This window comes from Perca fluviatilis, chromosome 3 (assembly GCF_010015445.1).
Source record: "Perca fluviatilis chromosome 3, GENO_Pfluv_1.0, whole genome shotgun sequence".
Taxonomy (NCBI): Eukaryota; Metazoa; Chordata; class Actinopteri; order Perciformes; family Percidae; genus Perca; species Perca fluviatilis.
Window position 1 is genome coordinate 16,728,590 of NC_053114.1, and position 13,988 is coordinate 16,742,577.

Genomic DNA, 13,988 nt, shown 5'->3' on the forward strand with positions numbered 1-13,988 from the left:
TGGGCTTGCATCCTTTTCAGGTCAAATATGATGTGATAGTTTGACAGTTGTCCATTTAAGGAGGTGTGTAATACCATTCACTCAGTCACTGCCACTGACTTTAGACAGCTTTGCGCTTCCCAGGATGCCCTGCTGCCTATTTGGTATCATTTCACAGTGAATGCCTGGACAACCAGGATGATGTAGTCACTGATTTGCTGAACTACTTTTCTGCCTGGATGATGAGCTGTCATTAATGTTTCTCTACGATTGAAATTGACACATTTTTACTTCGCACAGTAAATTAAGCGGAAAAGTGTGCGTGGTAATGAGCAATGTGCACTTGGTTAATTGACTATGGAAGGCAATTAGGTTAATGGAACTGGTTGATCAAATATGAGCTGGGTTTGTTTCTATTTAGAGGCCACTGAACATGAAGTCCTACAGACTGAATGCTCAGATCTCAGATTTAAAAAAATAAACGCCTGGTGTGTTGAATAGCTTTTGGTGATTTATTTTTTTATTTTCCCCTGACAAGACTTATTTTGTTTACTTATTCAGGCGATACTGGGATTTTCTGTTTGGTTATATGCAGTTTGCAAACTATGTACTTTACTGTGTATGTTGATATTTGTTGACCATTATATATGTATTTCCTTTGCAATGTCATCATATACTTTAATACCTAGAAATAAAATACTATTTTGTTCACAGTGCTGTATATTTAGACCAATAAAGCTATAAACAAGTGTCAATAAATATACCTCTTATTCCCTGGCTCACAGTATGTTAACAGAGATTTTGACATATAGTACCTCTGTAAAAAATTGTGACAAGGCTAATGCATTACTTCTCACCATAAATTGACAAATATTAGTTGGTCATTTCATCCTGTGTTGATATTTGTTGACCACAGGATGTCCATCCTGTCTTGTGGCCCAGCACCAGTTGGAATTGGTAAGAATGTGGGAAGTAGCTATCAGCCAATCTCAACCCTTGTCTCTAGGCTTGCCTGTTAAAATATTGACCCTTCCTTCGCTGCCTGTTTAACTAGCCAGCCTTTAAGCAGTGTCGGAGCAAATACCCCATGACAGGACTGCTTTACTCAATGGCTTCTTTAACTCAAACACTTACTAATGAACAGGGCTCCTCTTATCTGCTGCAGACTTCATGTTTGCGTTGGTACATTGTATTAAACAGGTCACCTTTTTTGTGTACTTCTGAGTGTGAAAGTGAAAGATTACAAACTGCTGTATTTGATTTCTGAAACTGTTACTTTCAGGGAAATGTTCTTTCTGGTGTGACACAAGTACGATGTAGGTATACAGTGTGTGGTGGGTTTTGTTGGCCTGTGTACACACAAAGACGTGTTGGAAAAAACAAGCATGCTGTTCTGTAAAGGTTGTGGTGTGAGAGGCTAAATTTGTGGACTTTCTTTCAGACCAATGAAAAAAGCTGCAACCAGTTGACTTTAATAATATGGTGGAGTATCGGCTTGTGGCCCTCACTGTAGGACAGAAGGTCATCCGTTAGGATTCAATAGTACATACATTGTGCACCAAAAACCATTGCTCCTGCATTGCTTTAAGGTCATTTAATTTTTATACAGCATTTATAAAAAAAAAAAAAAGTATATTAAGTAGATGGTGGGACTTGGTTTGTGTTGTTGGCTCCGGAAGTATTAAAAAAAATAAAAAATTATATATATATTTTCTTTTTCTATAATTTACACAGAAACACTGAAATGTATTGAATAATTTAAGGATACTGTTATGTTGTGGCCATCAGTTTGTATTGTCTTAACTTATATTTGATTTTATTTGAAATCTTAACTCAAGGTCCACTCAGAAGTTGTGGCCCTAAAGTTGCACAAAATTTGTCTTTTTTTTTTTTATTTATTTTTAATTAGTCTAGTTTTGTTCACGGCGCAAATGGTTTAGCTAGTCCGCACCTGCAGTAGTTTGATTGATTAGGGTCAAGATCATGGTTAACACGATTCATTTCTTCAAGTCAAGTTAGGTCGTTAAAAAAAAACAATACGTTAGGAACAGATAAAGAAGAAAGTACACACATTTCTGTCACGCGAAAGGTGAGCTTGTTAATGTAACTGCTTCAAGGTTAACGTTAACGTTAGCTAACGTCAATACTGATTTATTTTGGTGGCTGTAATGTTACTGTTAATTAGCTAGCTAGTTAGCTCAATTTATTGCAGTTCGAGTAACGTTAATGACATAGCTAGTGCACTAGCTATGTCATTAACGTTACTCGAACGTACGTACAATTAATGCAAAGTAGCATTCTTAACTCAACGTTAAGTTCGCTAATTTAGCTGAGAATAGTGGAAAGATTGAGATGTATACGTTAACTCCTTCTGACGAAGTGCTAATGCTACAATAACATTTGGTAAATTCATATTGGATTATTATATTTTACTTTCAGGCTAAGTGAGCAATGTTTGGAAACCTGAAACACATGGCCATCAGAAACAACCCGGCCCACGTCATCTGATGAGGTTACTGAAGGCAGCAGACAAGATGAGTAAGTTATAGAATAGATGCACTGTGCTGTGCTCTTGAAAATTAGCCTATTTGTAACATAGCTTAATTTTTGCTACAGTTTATTATCCCTTATGTAGGCTACTGATTCTATTTTTAAGATTTTGAAGTGTTAAGAAAGGATTCTTCAAGACTGCATTGGCAAAGGGCCCAGTTTGAGTCATGTCACTGTCAGATTTGCTTAGTTGTTTGTGCTTGTGTACTGTAGGGCAGTATTTTAGACGAATAACATCACTTAAAAAATACATGGCCTGCTCATTCATTTCAATGAGAACGAAAGCAGGCACAGTGGGGGTGCTGATACAGGGGCTCTGGCAAAAAAGTTGAACCTGGCTCAACTTTTGCTGCATCGATATCTGTCAATGATGGCTAATCAAGTACCTGCAAGAGCACATTCCTAGGAGATTACTTTGTAATTGTATAAGGCATAATTCTGTTGTTTACTTTGCAATCATAACAACACAGGATAAAATTATTGTTGGTGTGATAACTTTTCCTTTGTAAATCAGGCCTCATAGTGTTATATTTCTGGATCATATTGCATCTTACCACTGGTACCTGTAGCAACTTGCCCACACCTTTGCATCTCCTTGTATGTAATGCAGGGCTATTTTTGACCTGAATTCTCATCTAGGGAGTGAAAGATTTTCCTTTGAATCCTGGCTTGTCAATCATTCGGTATTGTGCTTTAGCTTTGTCTCACATGAACACAATGGTGAGGTTAAAGTAGGTAGCTGTGGCTGACAGGTACTCTATTGTTTTGCAAGTGACATTCAGGGCATTTTTCTTTTTATCTTTGTCTTTATACAGTAGTGTTACGTAGATATGACCATATAAATGTGGCCAGTGTGTTAGATATCGGTATCAGTTGCCATTGTGTATACATTTTTAACAAAGGCCATTATAGCACCATCATATCATCATAAAAAATTGGTGTCATGGCTGAATATATTGATTTAACCCTCTCTGCCACTATTGTCTTGGAAAATATCTGACAGCCCTCCCCTTTCTTTCCACCTACCTCCTGTGTCTCCTCCCGAGTCAAGTGTGTGTGTGTGTGTGTGTGTGTGTGTGTGTGTGTGTGTGTGTGTGTGTGCGTGTGCGTGTGTGCGTGCGCAGTAATCAATGGTGGTTTGAAGCTGGACTGGCTTCCCTTGTTTTCCATTTTATTTTCAGTGGTCCATACCTATTGCCTTAGACCGTACCTTGTTAAGTGAATGTCAACACAGTTTTATCACATTTGTGATAGTAAAACAAATGTGTAGCAAGTGTAAATAATGTTGCACTTAGCAAGGATGGGGTTTAACCAATGGGATGCTTTCATTGTGGGTGAAAGGAAGGCGTTATGAGGAATGACAGCCAAATTCAACCTTGTCTCCTTAAAATGATGTTTACAGACCACTGAAACAAACAACTTAGTTAGTTAATTGCTGCCTGGATTCACTGGCAAGAAGTGCTACATTCTTGTACCACACAGAACAGAAGTAGTACTTTAGGCAGATAGTCAAGGGGATGGTGGGCATACAATGTGCCTGGCTTTGACACCATAGACCAGAGTTTGCTCTGGTTAGGGTAAGGCAGAGATTTTGCTTTTGGGGAAAGTATACACACCCTGTCTCATGTCACTGTTGACTTTTTCAACACTTAACTAAGATGATGATCTTCCCCCAAGTTTAACCATGCACTTGGAGTTGCCTACATAACCAAATGCAAATCATGCCATCAGTGGGAATTGTGATGTGAACTGTTTTTTTGTTGCAAATTATTAGAATTTAATTTTTAGGACATGAAAAAAATTAGGATGAGAGGTCATTTGTGTAGATTTTCCTTTCTGACCTAAGTGTTTTGTTGGAGAGCTGAGCCATTTACTGATGTAGATAAAGGGGGCATCAAATCCAACTTGGTGTCAGGTGAGAATTATTTTCCAACTTCCCATAAATGGTCTGACTGACTGAATGTTTATAAACCATAAGCAGCAGTACACAAGAATGTGTCTTCTGTAACACAGCAGTAATTCTTTTGGATTCCTATCAAAACACATTGTGACAGCAGTCTGTTCATGTTGGACACAGGAATATTTTTGCGTGTGTGTAGTTGTGACAGCAGCTAAGATGATTCTTTATGTGACTTGTGAAAATCCCCTAATATCTTGCTTTCACAGTTTGAAAGTTAAAAGGCAGGGCTTGTGTGCTAAGTAAAGTCATAACATCCTCCGCAGGTGATCGCCACCGTTCAGCCTGTTTAGCTGCTTTGCCTGTTGATTTTGCTAAAAGCCTCTCACACACTATACATACATATACACACACGCACACAGAAACACACACACACACCCACACACACACACCCACACACACACACACACACACATACACACATAAGTGTGTGTGCCCAGTTTAAACACACACATTAATAACAACTGTAATGCCATTCTTTGTCAAGTGCTTTTACAGGTTCAACATTGACCTTAGTGTTTAATCGTCCTGCACAAACGACCGTCACTTGAAATGCAAACAAATCTTTTGTCACTGTCAGCCAACTCCTATGTTCTTTTGAGAAGGCGGACCCAAGGACAAAGCTAGGACCATTCTTTGTTTCTGGGATAATTACAATATTAGACTCTAAAGCCAATATAAGTTATTGTCAGTGCTCCTATGGCATTATGTGTCAACTAAAAATAGGGCAGGACTGCATTTTCATGAGATTCAAGTTTATTTTAAAATCATTTACACATTTTTCATCAAACATTATAGATATTGTAACCCATTCTACTTCTGTCATTCAGAATTGTATTGTTCTTTTGTCTTTGCTCTACTTTTTAACTTTTAGTTTTGAGATCAGCCTGAAGGTGATGTTGGAGGCTTTGCTTTGAGAAAGCTGTCTCCCACTTTCTGCTTGAAGGCAAGGAGTGACTATGTACATGAAAGATATGAGCAAATAAGAAAGACAATGGGTTATAGTAAATGTAACATTTTCAAGTTGTTTAAAATATTTGTCAGTTACTTTACGAAATCCACATGAAGCACTCTTCATATTGGCATGAATTGGATCCACCAAACAGCATTTAAAAAAGTCACTTTTAAAGCTCACCTGTTTTTTTTTTTGCTTTCAAGCAATGAAGCATTCAAAAGACTATTTTTAAACAGTCAGGTGCAGTGCTCACGCCACAAACGCTACATTACATCACTTCCAGCTAACTTTTTTTAAAATGTATTTATATATATATATTTTTTTACTTCCAGCTAACTTCACAGGCAACAGTGAGGGCAAAACAGCATCACCAGTCTGTTCTAACCGCATATTGTCTGGTCCAGCTCAGCTAAAGTTTGTAACAGTTAGGCTACTGACAATGTTTCAACTGACTTTAGTAGTTTGGATAACACACTCGGCTGTCCTTCCGTTACAGACATGAACTAACAACAGACAGTTGCCTTGTTAATGGACTCACGGCAGTGCATCACTGTAGTTCATGGCGGTGAATATAGGGGATACACAATAGATATTTGCCGTTATTTTTGGCCTGGCGGGGGTTCCCATTGGCCTGTAAATTATAGGGGAAGGACTGTAGGTGTCAACTTTTCCTGCTACAGCGTTCCGATAAAGTGCACAAAACTGCATATTCTGATGAACATTCACCTGATATCTTTTGCTAGTAAACTAAACTTCTCCACTCAGACTGCACGCTCTGCATTCACCGTCACTCTTCCAACCCCAGACTGTCACTCGGGTAATATCGGACCATTCTGATGTAGGATTTAAAAATTAAAAGCTTTGAAAATGTCCAATTAAAGCTATATTTGAACTATTTTTCAGGCTGCTAATTAAAGCTATATATAATTTTATTTTAATTTTTTTTTTTTTTTCAGGCTGCTCTAAAATCAAAACCTGTTTAGCCAGACTCAGTTCACCTCAGAGTGAAACCAAACTCCGTCAGCACACATGCACTAGGGCTGTGTATTGGCAAGAATCTGGCGATACGATACGTATCACGATACATGGGTCACGATTCAATATATTGTAATATATTTCGATACTGGGCGATATATTGGGATTTTTTTTAAAGTATCATTTTAGAAAAACGACTATTTAAAAAAAAAAGTCTGGCACTGTTAGGCAAGGACACTTGTGGAGCGTCTCAGCATAACCATCTAGCGGTAGGGGGTTTAAACACAACATAAATGTGAACAATTGTCTTGCATGAATATTTTGAACGATATTTCCTTTTTGAAAATCGATACAGTACTGCAAAATAAAATATTGCGATACTCAAGTGTATACATTTTTTTTCTTATACCCCTAACATGCACTCCACTCTCCAAAAGAGTTACGCTTACAACATACGGTTAGTAAACAGTATAAAGCAGCATGGAGGCCAGTGAAAATGTTACGGTTACGTCTTTAAAAAAAAAAAAAAATAAATCTTTTACTTATTCAGTCTCTCTTTTAAACTGGGTGCCAACTAATTTGGAACTATGTTTGAGCGCTGCTTGCACGGAGACTGGACGGAATTTGTGGCTGAGATGGTGCGCATCCTAGCAGCATACCTAAAAAGGGGTGAAAGTTAGGGTGTCATCCTGGTGACAGTTTTTCCATCGCTGCCCGATCAAAGCCGATAAATACCTGTGACTACTGCAGTCATTTGTTTTGTTTTGATTTTACCTAAGTGTAAGGATCTCTCATTCCCATTTTACTTAGATGCCCTATAATTGCCATTTTAAAGTAACGCACACAAAGCTGAAACTAAATGCAAGTGAAAGAATTAATGCTTTTCTGTATCACTAATTCATTGGTTTAACAATTGATTGTATTTTTTTTGTAAAGCCATTTTAGGCCTTGATTTGAGAGGAAAGCTTAGACGTGAAAGGGGAGAGAGAGGGGGGGGATGTCATGCAGCAAAGGGACGCAGGTCGGAATTGAACCTGCGGCCACTGCGGCGAGGACTGAGCCTCTGTACATGGGGCGCACGCTCTACCAGTTGAGCTACCCAGGCGCCATCTGTACATGCATGCATGCATCCATCCACACTGTGTTATCAGCTGCTGCCGTAAGATGTCACTGTGGCCCGTTCATTCTTGCCTTTCATCCTTCCCCCTCCAAACGGTTGAATCCCTTTTCAATAGGAAACAGATGGGAGACCTTTGCTGCAGGCAACTGCCAAATGGAGCAAATTCTCATTACAACGTCTGCAAGCTCTGTTTATTCTCTCCAAGCTTCACCTCCACTCCTTGCGCCATCTGATTTGTTCAACACTTGTTTTCAATGCAGACCTGTCATTTTGATATGCTCTGTTTTGCTGATTAGAAGATATTTGTCAGCTTTAGCACAAATGGGAAGCAGGCATCAGACATTATTTTCCCATGGTTGTGAAAACCATGTATGTCTAAAACACCAGCTTGAGCAATGAGCCACGAAAACAACTGTTTTCAGCTTTGTGACAATGCAATCCTTTTGGTTTGTTAACTGGTTTGTTTAGCCTAAACTGTGGTTCCCAACCTGGTGGTCTGGACTGCTACAAGGGGTAGCGAAATGAATGTACTGGTTTGCAAAATGAGTTGCCTAGGCAGGAAATAAAAGACTAAATTGCTGCGCACAATATTTATTTTTTTATACCTTTTCTGAAATACTTTAGTTTTACCCTTTTTAAGACGATAAAAATGATTCAAATAAAACAACCTGAGAGAGGACTGCTCATATAAACATGCAACAAGGGTCACAAGGGGGTTATATATTGCTTCATATTAAGGTGTTAAGACCACAAATTTATTTAGTTAATGTGAAAATGAACAAATCAGCAAATCTGAAGATGCATGGTTTTCACTAGACAACGATGCTAAATAGCTGTATACATGTACTATGTATGACTGTTGGGAGTGGGTTGGGACCAAGGATAACTGTTGACAAATACAGTATGTGAAGTAGGAAACCATTCATTAACACATTATTTCATCTTACTGAATGTTGTATGTTGTGAATTTCACCGTTGTGGGATTAATTAAGGATTCTGAATATTTTTGAATGTAGGCGTCCTGTATTGTGGTATCATTTTATTTTTAATGGTGAGTTGCTGGTCATACAGTATACCGGTATGTATACTTGAGACATTTTTAGTGAGGATTTTACGTCTTAAGTAAGACAAATTCAGATATTGTTAGACAGCCAATCAGTGCACTGTAACCCTCCTAGCTCACGTTCGTCTTTATTCATGCCATCTATACCCACAAACTTCTTCTCTCCCTATTACTCTCTATCACAGACAAATCCCCAGCTCTGTTTGAGTCTCCAGCCTGGGAAGCTAGCACTTCGAATGGAATATAAATGACATCATTATGTAATATTCAATCTGTTGCTGCAGCAATATCCTATTCCACAGATAGCCCCCTTAACCACCCACCCCATATGCTCTGGACTCGCTGGTCTCCTGTTTTTTTTTTTTCACAGAGAATATTAAAGAGTTATTAAATTAATCTGTGCTCGCTGGCGCATGTTATTGCAGTGCAGAGATTTGTGGGGCGAATGAAGCCGTTAGGCCGCACCTTAAGCTGATTTATTAAGGGTGCCAGGGAATCACCAAATAGACCTGATAACCTGTTTTATTTTGCATAAGTGAACACTTTCCCTCAAATCCGCTTATGTAACCCCCCACCCCCCTATTTTATACAAGTTTAGCTATTTCTTGTATTTTTCTGTGACCTGAGACCGTGCAGCATTATCGTCAGTCTCTTTGTTAATACTATTATGAGAGCTAATAATTTACAAAGGAGTGAATGGCACAAGTCATGCTTGTGAAAAGTATTTCATATGATGTAATATTGCTCTTTTGTTAGACTTGTATTTTATCTTGTCTGTACTTTGGCTTTGCTCTCCTGTTGGAAATTGTTCATTTGTCTTGTTTGGTGGACCTGGGGCTGAGTGATTAGCTTTATTTATTGTGTGCTTTATTAAAATAGTTCTGTATAGGCAGTGATTTAAAAACCGAGGTATCTCTTCTACATCTGTCACAGTACATTCATCAGCAATATTGCTGGATGTTTTCAGTAGGAAGATAGGAAATGTACGCTACACAAGAGTTAATTTAGATTTCAAACAGGTGGTTTTGCATTACCAATGTTTTTCCTTTTTGCACTCGCGGCTCACTGAAAGAAGGAATACAAATAGTCACAGTGTAAAATAGTCAAAGTGTTAGACAGCTGGGGGGGTGCGGGATGGAGCTGTCCAACAAGTGCATGTGTTATTTGCACAGCCAGGCATTTGTGTGTTCTCTTGCCCTGACAGAATCAGCAGATTTAACACCCGTTGATTCCACCCCAGATTCCTAACCTCATTTATCAGAGTGTATGCCAGCAGTGTAAACATTTAATCCAGCGTGAGATTTTTGGGCTCCTTTGGGTCAACAGTTTAGCTGTTGCTTTTTTTCCAAGCCTCGAGACAAAGTCTGCTTTCAATTATTTCTACAAAATTGCTTTACAGGATCCATGCATGATTAAATATTCATTGTGTTAAACTAAGCACTTTCTTTGTATATAAATCCATATTAGATTTGGCTGGCAGGCTGCCTGAAGCCACATGAGAAGGATTTCTGGTGGAAAAAAGCCTTGGACCTCCTTAGCAGCTCCTTTCTCCTGGGTTTTGTTTGTTTTTGTTCTGATGTAAATGACGATTTGTTGATATTTTCCTAACTTTTGTCCTCCTGGCCAGGCACACACAGGCCTTTTCAGTTGGGGGGGGGGGGTTGATGGAATTTAAAGTGAGCATGGGAAAAATAAACAAGCGTGTCAGTCGGTCTGGCGACAGGGGAGTAGCACTAAACATTCCAAAAAAAACGGATGAAGAAAAAACATTTGTGTATGTATCGGTGTCCCAAACGCAACTTGTCAATGTTCAGAACGAAAGTGTGTGTGTTTGCGTGCGTACACTGTACATGTTTGGAAAACGGAGGGCAGGGGGTGAGGGAAACCATTCCATTTCAAATATGACCTGTTTCCCTGAAAATATTTACCTAATATTTTTCTCCTCCAAAGCAAAATTGACCTCTTTGATTGCCAAGATTGCTCCAAAGACCTCATGGAAAATAAATTCAGGAGTGTTTGAAATTCCTGAGTGGATTTGCCAGTGCTGCCTAGCGTGAGCCCATGTTTATTTGTTTTTCAACGGCTGAACGGATCAGGGTTGTGTTGACTCAGATGGTATTTGGTTTGTCTTCTGTTACAGACATAATGAAGGGGCTCTTACTGCAGATGGTCAGAAATAGGACAAACCTGAATCAGCTGTGTACTCTTGTTTCTTCAAAAAGAAAAAGTTATACTTGTCAATCTGCCAAGTAATATGTTTAACAATTTGCTACTGTGGTATTGTATCTTATATGGCTTTTTTATCATTAGTTTTACTAAACCAGTGTCCAATAAGTGCAGCCACTTTATGAGCTGTCTTGCCTTTGGCAGTTCAACCTGTCCTGCTTGGCCCTGAGCTGTTGGAGTGCAGCTAGCTGTAAGCGGCTGAGGTATGCATATCATTCTTGAATGAATTGGACAGGCACTGACCGCAGAAAAGAGAGCCTGGTGTTCTGTAGAATAACATCTGAAGAAAAGGAAAATTTAATAGCAAAAGCTTCAGGCATAATCTCCATGCTCCATCCACATAAAAGGGATGTGTGCCAGGCCTTGAGAGGCGGTAGTATAGAAAGGTGTAGGACTACCATGCAGATATTGTGGGTGGCCGAACACACAGAGACCCTTACAGAGAGAGTGTGTGTGTAGTGCTTGTAACGTAACACTTTTCCTCTTACATTGAACAAAGAAAGTTATGGGAACTAGCATCACACAGACAGACAGACAGACAGACAGACAGACAGACAGACAGACAGACAGACAGACAGACAGACAGACAGACAGACAGACAGACAGACAGACAGACAGACAGACAGACAGACAGACAGACAGACAGACAGACTTCATATTACTAAGATAATGACCTCTCAGACACACAGGCCATGAGTGACTCTTTGTAACATGAGCACTAGAAACACAACATGCACATATAAGACATGAAGTGAGTCAGACTCACCACATCGTTTCATCCTTGCATTATTTACTTGATGCTTGTTGGGCAGTACTGAAAAAATGTGTTATAACAATGCAGCCAAATATATAATAAACTGGGCCAATTCAGTGTGCTTTCTTATATTCTTATAGTACAGTTTTGACTAATTTAAAGTTTCAGGTGTTTATATTTTGTAAAGTAAATGCATGGGTATTTCATGTGAATAATCATTATCAATAAATTTGTTGATTTTGATAAACAATAAACCTGTCGGGTTTCAGCCAACGTTAATATTAATGTGGAGGCAGCCAGCAGGACGTAAATGATTATGTAGCGTTAAATCCCCCGAAAAGTTTGGCAAACAAAAGCTCATTCATCTTTTCATAACATCTAGTGAGTTTACCTCCGTAGCTCGTATCTTAAGCAAGAAGCAAGCTCAAGTTAGATGGCCAATGCTGAGCTAAACATGCTAACCTATCAGAAAAGGTTTTCAGGTGCCTGATTAAAATCAGACGTGGTTGAACCAGAATCCTTTATCTTGATACGACATATTTAGCATTCAGCGCTTCTTTTGTTTGGGCCTTGTTGTATAACATTTTTAAAGCCAAAGCAGTCAACATGTTTGTGGTCCTCTCTGATGTATGGTCAGTGGCCGTGCGCAGCAGATACATTAGGTGTTACGTAGGCAGGTTAGAGGTTATGCAGGGAGGGGGAATAACATTCAGCATTCAACATCAGACGTTTCCAAAAAATAAAGTTTATTCACGAGTCTCGCATCTTGAGTCTGAGTCGAGTCTGAAGTCACTGTGTGTGCTACTTGTGACTCAAGTCCGAGTCTCAAACTCGAGTTCCAATCTCTGGGCAGCAGAAGAGAAACCTTGCAAACAGGACCTCCTTCCTGCCACTTCCATGCCCGCAGAGTGTGGTTTTGACTTTAGCTGTAGTGCTTGCTTCCCTTTTCAAAAATGAGACATTAACTTAGCAGGCAAGTGTTGGGAGAGGTGTTTTTTGTATCCATTAAGTCTTATCGTGCCTATTTAGGGTAGTTGCACACGTTGAAAGATTATTACATGTAGAAAGCCTTCTTTTTGACTACTTGATATAACTTTTAAATGTATTAAAACAGTCACACAGTTGTTGCTGAAGTATTTAAAAAATTTTATTTGTTTAGTCAAGACACATGTCAGATAGGTCAATGAGCAATGTGCCTCTTTCTGTGACCTTTTACATTGACTCTGCTGTCCTTCACTCTTGATGTCCAATAAATCATCGTGATCTCAGTCCAACATGAAAACCTACCCACAGGATATGATTGGCACCTGGACTGAAGAGGGCAAATGGAGAACAATGGAGGAACAAGGGCTGGTCCATTATTAGAATGAATCTAATCGCAGCTTCGAGCTGAAAGCAGGCTTTGTTAATGGGGCCTTGTACAGTCAATTATCTTAATTGTTCCATTTACAGAACCTGCTGCATGTTTCAGAAGCAGGTGCTGGAACTTGAGGGATGAGCTCAGTCACTCTCCATAATTGTAATTGTCAATTGATTCATTTATGAATGCCAGGGTGGCCATAAGCAGGATGAGGGTAATCGCAGGTCGTTCAGGGTGGAGGGGTATTGGGATAATGAGAAGCGGATGGAGGTTCTATTTAATGGTTCTGAACGGATGATGAGCTGTTTGATATTCAGACTACATTTACATTGCTACTTTTTGGTTTGAAACTAATATATTTTGCTACATTTAAACCTCGCATTCACACTGCTCTGGTGTTTTTCAACATTTGAAAAAAACTTGTGACCCATTTTGGTTTCGACTATGCAGGGTTGCAGTCTCAACGGACGCAAACGGAGACCTTTGGCAACGCCGACACCGACGCCAACGTTTCACTGCCTGATTGGGTCTTATCGGTCATGACTTCTCATTCTCTGAGACTAAGCTACTAACGTTACCATGGCAACTACCAGCAAGGGGCAGAATATACATGCTGTTTACCCCGGCACGCGCATGCCCAGTATACGAGAATGTTTATGAGATGTGCGCTTTGGGCGTGTTAGTTTAAACGCAGATTAGTTCTTCTACTGGAGGTAAAAGCACAGATCGCTTTTGGCTCAAAACTGCTTAAAAAACAAAAGTAGCAATGTAAATGTAGCCTAAATAAGTTTAAAGAGCATTCTGTTCCTTTTTTACCAATCTCGTTAGGCCTCAAACATTATGTATTTTCTTTACAATGTTGTGCTAAAGGTTCATACTAAACTGTCAAAAAACTCATTAGTGTACACTTAACATTTTCATTCGTTTAGTCCTCCACCAATTATTACCACTCACAGATTGCTCCAAGGATGCAACTGCAACTGGTGTCAAACCGGAAGAATTACATTCATAAATCACAGAGTGGAAGATAGATTATTTTCACCTGCTGC

At 39.2% G+C, this 13,988-nt stretch overlaps 1 long non-coding RNA gene across 1 annotated transcript in view; it reads left to right on the plus strand.

The window, feature by feature from the left end:
- Window positions 1-1,974: 1,974 nt before the first annotated feature.
- Window positions 1,975-13,988, plus strand: part of LOC120556216 — a 77,218-nt gene continuing 65,204 nt past the window's right edge. Inside the window, exons 1-2 of the long non-coding RNA XR_005638827.1 lie at window positions 1,975-2,068; window positions 2,419-2,517. This is a non-coding gene — a long non-coding RNA (uncharacterized LOC120556216). The remainder of the gene's footprint in view (window positions 2,069-2,418; window positions 2,518-13,988) is intronic.